The sequence below is a fragment of the Myotis yumanensis genome, unplaced genomic scaffold (assembly GCF_028538775.1).
Source record: "Myotis yumanensis isolate MYYU_CA2020_CCGP unplaced genomic scaffold, mMyoYum1.0.hap1 SCAF_3, whole genome shotgun sequence".
NCBI classification, from domain to species: domain Eukaryota; kingdom Metazoa; phylum Chordata; class Mammalia; order Chiroptera; family Vespertilionidae; genus Myotis; species Myotis yumanensis.
In genome coordinates this window covers 174,364,291-174,373,359 of record NW_027223754.1, presented here as the reverse complement: position 1 = coordinate 174,373,359, position 9,069 = coordinate 174,364,291, and the positions used below count along the sequence as shown (strand labels likewise).

Sequence of the window (9,069 nt, the reverse complement as noted above, 5' to 3'; positions counted from 1 at the left end):
AAATTATGGGAAACATTCAGACTCTGAATATATTTTAAAGAGAAAACAAACAGGATTTTCTGGAAGGTTGGATATAGGTCATAAGAAAAAAGAAAATTCAAAATGTTTGTCCTGAACAAATGGAAGGCTGAGATGGTATCATTAGTGATCGAGGAGGCTGTGTATGAGGCAGAGAAGAAGGGTTGGGGGCACAATACGAGTTTAATTTTTATTTTGCAGGTATATTTAAACATCCAAGTGGTGATTCCAGTAGGTAGTTTAAAAAATAAATCTCAAGTGTTGGGGAGCATTATGGACTGGAGATTCAAAATAGATGGCATTTAAACCCATGATACTGGGTGAAGTTGCCGAGAGTGAGAACAGATAGAGAAGAGAAAAAGAAATCAAATAATAAAGTCAGGAAGAAGAGAATGAACCAGCAGAGAAAATGGATAAGTAACAATGTGTGATGTAGGAGACAAACCAAGTGAGTGATGATGCTGATTAAATGGTGTAATGAATCAGTATGAGCATTCAGATAAGGTATTCTTTTTAAATGGATCCCATTTAGATCTGTGAACATTTTTGTAGTTCCTGTTTTTCATGTGCCACCTTGCACCAGCCATGTTTATTTTTGCCATCACTAATGGGCCTTCCCTGCAAAGGACCCACACAGAGAACACCTGCTCCCTCTCTGCCATGAATAATGTCGGGAGGCAGATCTAGCTCTATTGGGCTCCATTCCTTCCCACCAGACTCCTAGAGGCCTGTGGATTGACATTGGAGCCTGCTTCTCCTTGTGCCCAAAGATCAGTAAGCCCTGCAAAGGCTTTGATTAATTTTAATCTGGTGGCCTTAGGGTGCTTTTATACTGAAGGCTGGAAAATGTTCAGAAACGTTGAAACAACCATGATCACAATTACAATCTATTTTTGACCCTTTTGAGATTTTTCAATTTAATATTTTTTTCCCACAAGACAGGGCAAACTTTGTATTGATGATTAACAAGAACTTTGTGGTACCTTCATGGACCTGAGAAAGAATAGAACATACCTTTCTAAGGCACAATAATCTAGACCAGTGGTTCTCAACCTGTGGGTCACCAACCTGTGGGTCGCAACCCCTTTGGGGGTTGAACAACCCTTTCACAGAGGTCGCCTAAGACCATCGGAAAACACATATATAATTACATATTGTTTTTGTGATTAAACCCTATGCTTTAATTATGTTCAATTTGTAACAATGAAAATACATCCTGCATATCAGATATTTACATTATGATTCATAACAGTAGCAAAATTACAGTTATGAAGTAGCAACGAAATAATTTTATGGTTGGGAGTCAACACAACATGAGGCATTAGGAAGGTTGAGAACCACTGATGTAGACAGATGAAAGTTCAAGAGCTCACGGGTTTGTAACCAAGTGGACTTATTCCTCTTGATTTAGTGAAAAGGGCAGGACATACACCTAGACATGTGCATAAACCTTCCTTTTTCTACTTTGCAGTAAAGCAGGAGGTGGAATGTGGCCAAGAGACCCAGTGTCTCTGAAGTGCAATGAAGCCCTGCTCTTCATCTCCTTTGAGCGATCTGATCAAGTACAGTGATCTCATTCTGTCAAGGGGGTGTATATTTCACACCCACTTTCTCCTAAGAGGAACCCAGTTGTAACCTAAATAAAATTATGTATTGTATTTAGCTTTTCATCTTGGTTAAGTGACTATTTTTAGTGATCCAATGCTTTATAATTCAAAGAAATTGAGAGTAATTGTGCTTGTCCTGAGCTACCTGTAAAACTACCTGAGGAATAAATATACCTCCTGAATATAATGAACTCTTATTTAATATTTATATGGAACTTTCTAGCTGCCTCATGAACTGACAAGTTATGCTTTAATGAATTTTCCAAATATCAAGTCATGTATAACACACACAACTGAGAAAGGACTTCTATTAAAATATATTAAAAACACCTACATATCAATAAGAAGTTCTACTGAAGCAAATATTTACTGACCTTCCTTATCTGCTAAGTTGATGACGATGACTAGCCAGTGCTTTGCACACTAAAAAGCAATTGTGTCAACAATTTCCATTCCTTTCTCTGACCTCTGTTATCAACTATAATTTCGATCAAGGAAGAACTAAAGATACTTGCATTTATTTCCATAAGCATAGCTACCAGATTTTTAGCACAAGTGAGTGGGATTTTGGAGAAACAGATTTACAGTGGAAAAATCATGAGGTCAGCCTTAGACATGTTAAATTTGATTTATCAATATGATAATCATTTGGTAAGATAAAGTCAGCTATTAAACAAATAAATTTAGAGTTATGGAAGAGGTTTGGTTGGGTGAGACATTTGAGTGTGATCTTTGTATAGGTGGTAATTAAATCCATTAAATTGAATGAAATCATCTTATGAAGAGTAAGGAATGAGAAGAGAAGACCTAGGACAAAACCTTGAGGAGCTAAAACATTTAATGATCAGGGAGAGAAAAATGAACTTGCTAAAGAGATAAAGAATGAAAGGTCAGGGAGGTACGAGAAGAGGCATTTTATGTGGTTGAGCACCTACTATGTGCCAGTCACTGAGATAAAATGATAATTTCAAAATGACATCTCTCTCAAGAAGTTTCCAGCCTAGTAGAGTATTCAAACCTTAAGCAAGTTATCACACTAATAAGTATATAATTATAAACAGAGGCACAAGCTCTGAAAAGATAAACATAGTTGTATATCAAATTTGCTATAGAATGTACAGTCAGGAAAGACTTCCCTGCTGAACCAATTCTTGAACTGATATTTGAGAATGAATGAAGGGCAATAGGTAAAGGTGAAAGGTGGAAGAAAGCACATTCTAGAAAGAAGAAATTGTGTAGTAAAGACCTTTGTGACAACAAGTAACATGGGAATATTTGATGGATTTTGAAGGCCAATATGTCAGAGTGGCAGAGAGCAAGGTGAAAATGAAGAGAAGATTGACCTTCAGAGATAATCATGGGTTAGATTAGGGTTTAGTAGTCTCTATTAAGGATTTTGATATTTATTCTAAGAGCAATGGGAAACCATGCATGCTCTTAAAACAGGCAACTTTTTGCTAAGGTTACTGAAAAATAGAGACCTATTTTTTTTTAATGGATGCTTCAGGGAAAGAAAACTATTTCTAGTTACTGAATCCATATGAAGTAATAAAATCTAGATATTACCCTTCCTAAAGAAACTATTATCTCAAAAGCATTAATGAGCAAATGGGAATGTATTGAACATTTTATAGGATTGCTGAAGGGCAGGATTTTTATCACATATTGTATAGCAATCAACTAGAAATCCTTCTTGGAATTTTCACCAATCCCTTCTCAGGTCACTCTGTTTCCAGTATCTTTCTTTTCTTTTCTTCTTTTCCCTATGAAATTTTAAGCCCAGCTACCTCTTGTATTCTTCAGTTCAGTTCCAACCATTAGCTTAAATAGCATATCAATACTCTGCAAACGAGAAGATCTTGTCAATCCTGTTGATCCCACCACCTTAGAAAACATTTTTGTGATAATCTTTTAAAACTGATTATGATTTTAGGACCCTGATTCCAGACAAAAAAAAGGTAGCATTACCTCTAAAAGTGATTTTTATAAATTCTTTTTCCCCATTTCATTTAGGATAAATACACATTCGGTTTGTATAGTGTAGCTATTTCTTAACACCTCAAATCATTCATCTTCTACCTATTTGATTTGATACCTTGTTTGTTCTGCTTCTCCATTTTAGATTCATTTCCAAAATAAGACAAACTGCTCATTATTTAGGGCTCTAATAAATTCTAGAAACATCTTTAATCATTAAACGCACTTTAATTCCACAAACATTGTGGAGCCCTAGTATGTGAAAGCATTGGATCAGTATTAGGAATACAAAATACGTAAAAGAATGACCCCTGCCCTGGAGGAAGTTAGATCTAATGCAACAACAGAAAAATAAACAGATAAATTATAGTCCAAAGCAGCAAATGCCATGTCCATGCATCAGTGCTTCTACCAGCCTTTTATCCTGTGTTGGAATCATGGAGGGACTTCGCATGACAATGCTCTGATTTTCTAGAACTTGGGATTGTACAGAAAGAGTATTCCAGTGAATCTTTATACTTGAGAAAAAAACATTGTTAATTATTCAGGATGCCTTGATTTTTCCAAATTAAGGCTTTACGAAGTTATAAATACACTAATAACAAAACAACAAAAACAACTTTTGATCAATGTTGGAATTCTGGGTAAGAATAAAATATTTTTATTATATTCAAAAGTATTGGTGACTGCAAATCATTTGTTAGGTACTGAGGAAAGAACGGTTAGAAAAAGTCACCTGTTCTCACAGAACTTACATTCTAATGAGAGAGATAAATAGTAAATAAGTAAGTAAGTAAATAAATACTATAACTGAATAGTGATGAAGGCTATAAAGAAAAATCATTAGGGTGTGAGGAAGCATGATTTAGACAGAGACAGATTGGGCAGTTCAGAGTCCTTGTTGAATAAATGACATTTTAACTAAGAGCTGAATGACAGGAAAGAACCAACCAAGATATAAGTGAAGCCCATTCTAGGAAGGGGGAACGTTTGGTGTACAGGCTCCAAATCAGAAACAGTCTAATGTTCCAGAGAGACAAAATGACGACCAACATCTCTGAAGTGTGGAAAAAGGGGCAGGGAGAGGTAAGAGTTGAAGCCAGAAGGGAAGGGAGTGAATGAATTTCTTAAACCTCCTTTAGGATTTTGGATATTTGTAGGTCCAACAGGACACTCTTAGAGGATTTTAAACAGGGCAGACACTCAACATGTTTCATTTGTTAAAAAACTACATAGGCTGTTGTAAAGTCAATGGATTGAAGAGATACAAATGTGGAAACAGGAACAGTAATATATTGATGTGTTTACTAATTTGATCTCTGGAGAGGAGGAAAAGCCCTGATTTGTTCATTTATTTTCATGGTGTAAATGTTTCCATTCATGGGCAATTTTAAGCTACGAACCCAACACATTTTGACTTGCAAAATTCTTGAAAATGTAATTGGTTCTCATGGATTGTTATGGGCTGGCTCTGCATACCACAGGAAGGCTAATGTAGTGGTACAGTCAAGAGATTATGAGGGTTGATTGAGAGTGGTCGTAATAGAGATGGAGAAAAGTAGACAGATAGAGACTATACTTGGAGGTAAAGTCCACAGTAATCAACCTTGTATAGAATTTATGAGGATTATGGGGGGGAAGGCAGGGGGGAGAAAAGAATGTCTCCTAGGTTTTGTTTGTTTGTTTGTTTGTTTTTTAAATCCTCATCTGAGGACATTCTTCCATTTCCATTGATTTTTAGAGAGAGTGGAAGAGAGAGGGAAAGATAGAGAGAAACACTGATGTGAGAGAAACACGTTGACTGGTTGCTTCCTGCATGAGCCCCAACCCTCGCCTGGGCTGAGGAGGAGCCTGCAACCAAGGCACGCGCCCTTGACCAGAATTGAACCTGGGACCTTCAGTCTGCAGGTCGATGCTCTATCCACTGAGCCATGAAGGCTGGGCCTTGGTTTTTTTGTTGTTGTTCTTAATTCTCACCAAGGATATTTTTTCCATTGATTTTTACTAGTAGAGAGAGTGGAAGAGAGGGAGGGGAAGAAAGAGAGAGAAACATTGATGAGAGAAACACATCGATTGGTTGCTTTCCACATGCATCCCAACTGGGGCCTGGAATTGAACTTGCAATCCAGGTACGTGCCCTTAACCCAGAATCAAACTCATGATCCTTTGGTGCTCAGGCTGATGCTCTAACCACTGAGAACCACAGGCCAGGGTTCTCCTATGTTTTTGACTTGAGTAGCAAACATATGGTGGTCCCAGTCCTGAGGAAGAGAGTACTGAGGAAGGGATTAGATTTGGGAGAGTTGGCAGAATGAAGAGTTTGGTTTGCTCATCTACGAATTAGCAAACAAGTAAAGTTGCCAAATAAGGTAATTAGAGCTAAGAAGCTAGAGCTCAAGGGGGAGGTCAGGGCTAGAGATATAAATTTTAAAGTCAGCAGCATAAAATGTCTTCTAAAAATACATATTTGTTCTTTTCAGTGCAGATTTAGAAAGCTAAGATTTACGTTCAATCAGTTTGTAGCAGACACGAATCTCCAAAGGCACACTCAGGTAAGCAATGTTAAAATTATCTTTAGTTTTTTAATTCCATTGAAGTTTTAGCAATTAGCATTCTGCAAGGTGGTAGAAACTTAATCTCAGTTAATTCAGAGATCCTTTTTTCCACAGAGTAGCATCTGATCTTCTAGGATCTTATGTAACCAATGTGTCATGATGGGTCGATGGCTTTTGGATCTTAATGTTGTCAGTCATCCATGCTGGTATCCAACAATATGTCTTCATGCCTGTCCCGTGTTTAGTTGTTTTGTCCATGTTGTTAATAGTTGTAGTATTTATCATTCATGATATCAAGGTTTATTCAATTTTCCGAGTTTCCCTCAGATTCTTAAGTTAACTTATGTACAGATAATTCTGCTATTTCCCACCATGCTGGATCTCAAAAAGCTGTGGAACTTTCTCATTCCTTTGTCAGTTGTTATTGAGTACGTAACTTGAGTACCTTCTGGGGGTATAAAAGTCAATCTAATTTCCTATAAAAAGCTCTCTGACTCTTATTAAATTTCTTCTACCTAAACACATTTGCCCAAGTTTCCCAAGAATTTCTGTTTTAACCTATACTTGGGGCTTGATAAGATCTCTATTTCAGAGGAATACAAATGTCTTGTCCATTAGTCACAAGCTGATACCTAGATCAGGTCAGGCCCAACATCATGATTTGTCTTCAGAATGCTTTTCCAAAAGTTGAAAAGTGAAACATTTACAACTAAGATGATTTCAGATAAAAATCCAAATTTTTTGCTTTTTTGCAAAAGACTATATCCAAAGTTTGAAGACCAATAGGTCATTGTTCCCACACAGTACTAATTGTCCAGACACTTGCTGTTGCCCAGACAATGGCTGTTTTCTCTTTTTTTATGTCCAATCTAAGTTATTTATTTGAGCCATCTCCTTCCATAAGCAAAGAGATGGAAGAATAGTATATTCTAGTCATCATATGATATTAGGAAAGAAGGTCAGCTTAAGATCCCATACACTTTTGTGGTCCGCATGCAGAATAATGGTCCAAACCCGACTGTGGTCCCCACTGGATAGTGGTCCAGGTTCTCTTTATTTATCTTCATAGCCGATCAGAAGTGCATTCGTATGAGGATTATGGAATAGAATATGGTTACCAGCTCCCCAGGGAAAGGACTTGGGCCTGATGCAGAGATGGGGATAAGCAATGATCTCAGCCTCTTGTGCATGGTGCCATGTCAGAAAGACATTCAGCATGCTCACTCCCACCCCCAGGAGTGCAATGGAAGTGAGGGCCTTCCACATGCAAGCTGAGCCCTCTTCGTCATGGGCACCAATGGACATAGGCCGAGCCAGCTGTGGCTGAAACTGATATATCAGCCCAGAAACCCGGGACTCAGCCACCACTGCCATTTTTGACCTGCTGTCATCCTTTGATGAGCTGACATTGTCCAGTTTGGTAGTTCCTTCCATTTTTTATTGGCTTCCTGATGTTGAGGACATAAGCCAGTTGTCATTTATTGCCATGCCATTCTTCTGCTGGATTTTTCTTTTACACCTTGTCTGCTTCACTCATTTACCTTAACTGCCTGAACATTAGAGTTTGTGACCCCATTTTACTCCTGCAGTTAGTTTTGACTAGCTGATTAACTATTACTCATAAGGTATTCTCTATAATATGTCATGTATGTCTTTATATTTGTCGCATAAATGCCAGTTATTTAGTCTTCTCTGATTTCTGCTATGAAGTCTATTTTCTGAGTCAGTAATTATTGGTTCTATTAAATTAGTGAGTTGTAAGAAAGGTCAAGGGGAAGAGGAACTAAGAGGGAAAATCATTGTATAAGATATCAATATATATAATGTCTTCATTTTCTTCTTAATTATATCAGATAGGCTTTAATTAGGAGATAGAGTCATGTTATTTAAAGAGAGAAAATTTAATAAAAAGGATTGTTAATAAAGTATTAGGGAATTGCAAAGGCAAAGAGTGAGCACTAAAATATGAAATTAGCAGCTGCACAAAGTAGTTAATTTCTCTTATGACAGGGAGAAAAAGTAAGGGGTTGGAATTATTTGAAATCATTAGTACTTAGATACTTAGAAGAAAGTCTCTGAAACCCAGACCTCAGAAAAGGAGATACTCCCCCGCTGGTGCTGGTTTCTCTGAGTTAAGAGGACAATGTACCATGGAGCTAGAACCAGACCTTTTAAGAGGGATACCAGCTCTTTGATTGGAGAGTCATAAATTTAGTTGCAAGCATTGAAAAAACTTCGTACTAAATGCAGCAGGTGCCAATGGAACAGATACTGCCAAATGAAAAAAAAAAAACTTTTCGAAGGAATTCTTACCATTTGCAACAGCATAGATGGAACTGGAGAGCATTATGCTAAGTGAAATAAGCCAGTCAATGAAAGAAAAATACCACATGATCTCACTCATTTATGGATAATAAAGACCATTATAAACTGATGAACAAAAATAGATACAGAGGCAGAGCAGCATTGAACAGACTGTCAAACTACAGCGGGGAGGGTTGGGGCGGGGGGGGGTGCTTTAAGAGATCAACTGGACTTGTATGCATGCATATAAGCATAACCAATGGACACAAGATACTGGGGGGGGGGGGGTAGGGGAGGACGGGGGAAGGTCAAGGGGCAAAAAATAAAAAAAGGAGACATATGTCATACTCTTTGTAATACCTTAAGCAATAAAACAAAATTTAAAAAAAAAAAACTTTTCTAGGATGACACTAATGATATCAGAAAGCCAAACAGAAAAATCAAAGACTGATGTCTGGCCCCTCTCCCGGCCTCCCAGTCTTCTAGTACACAGCCAGCTGGCAAAGAGAAATGTGCCATGCAGAGAGCCAGCAAGAAGTAGAGTATAGAAAGGTAGACTTGGAGTGGAAAGATAATAATAACTAATATACTAGTAAATCTTTTGTCCT

At 37.5% G+C, this 9,069-nt stretch overlaps 1 pseudogene; it reads right to left on the bottom strand.

Annotated features, from left to right (window-relative positions):
• Window positions 1–7,210: 7,210 nt before the first annotated feature.
• LOC139005591 (cytochrome c oxidase subunit 6A1, mitochondrial pseudogene) lies at window positions 7,211–7,531 on the bottom strand (annotated as a pseudogene).
• Window positions 7,532–9,069: the final 1,538 nt, after the last annotated feature.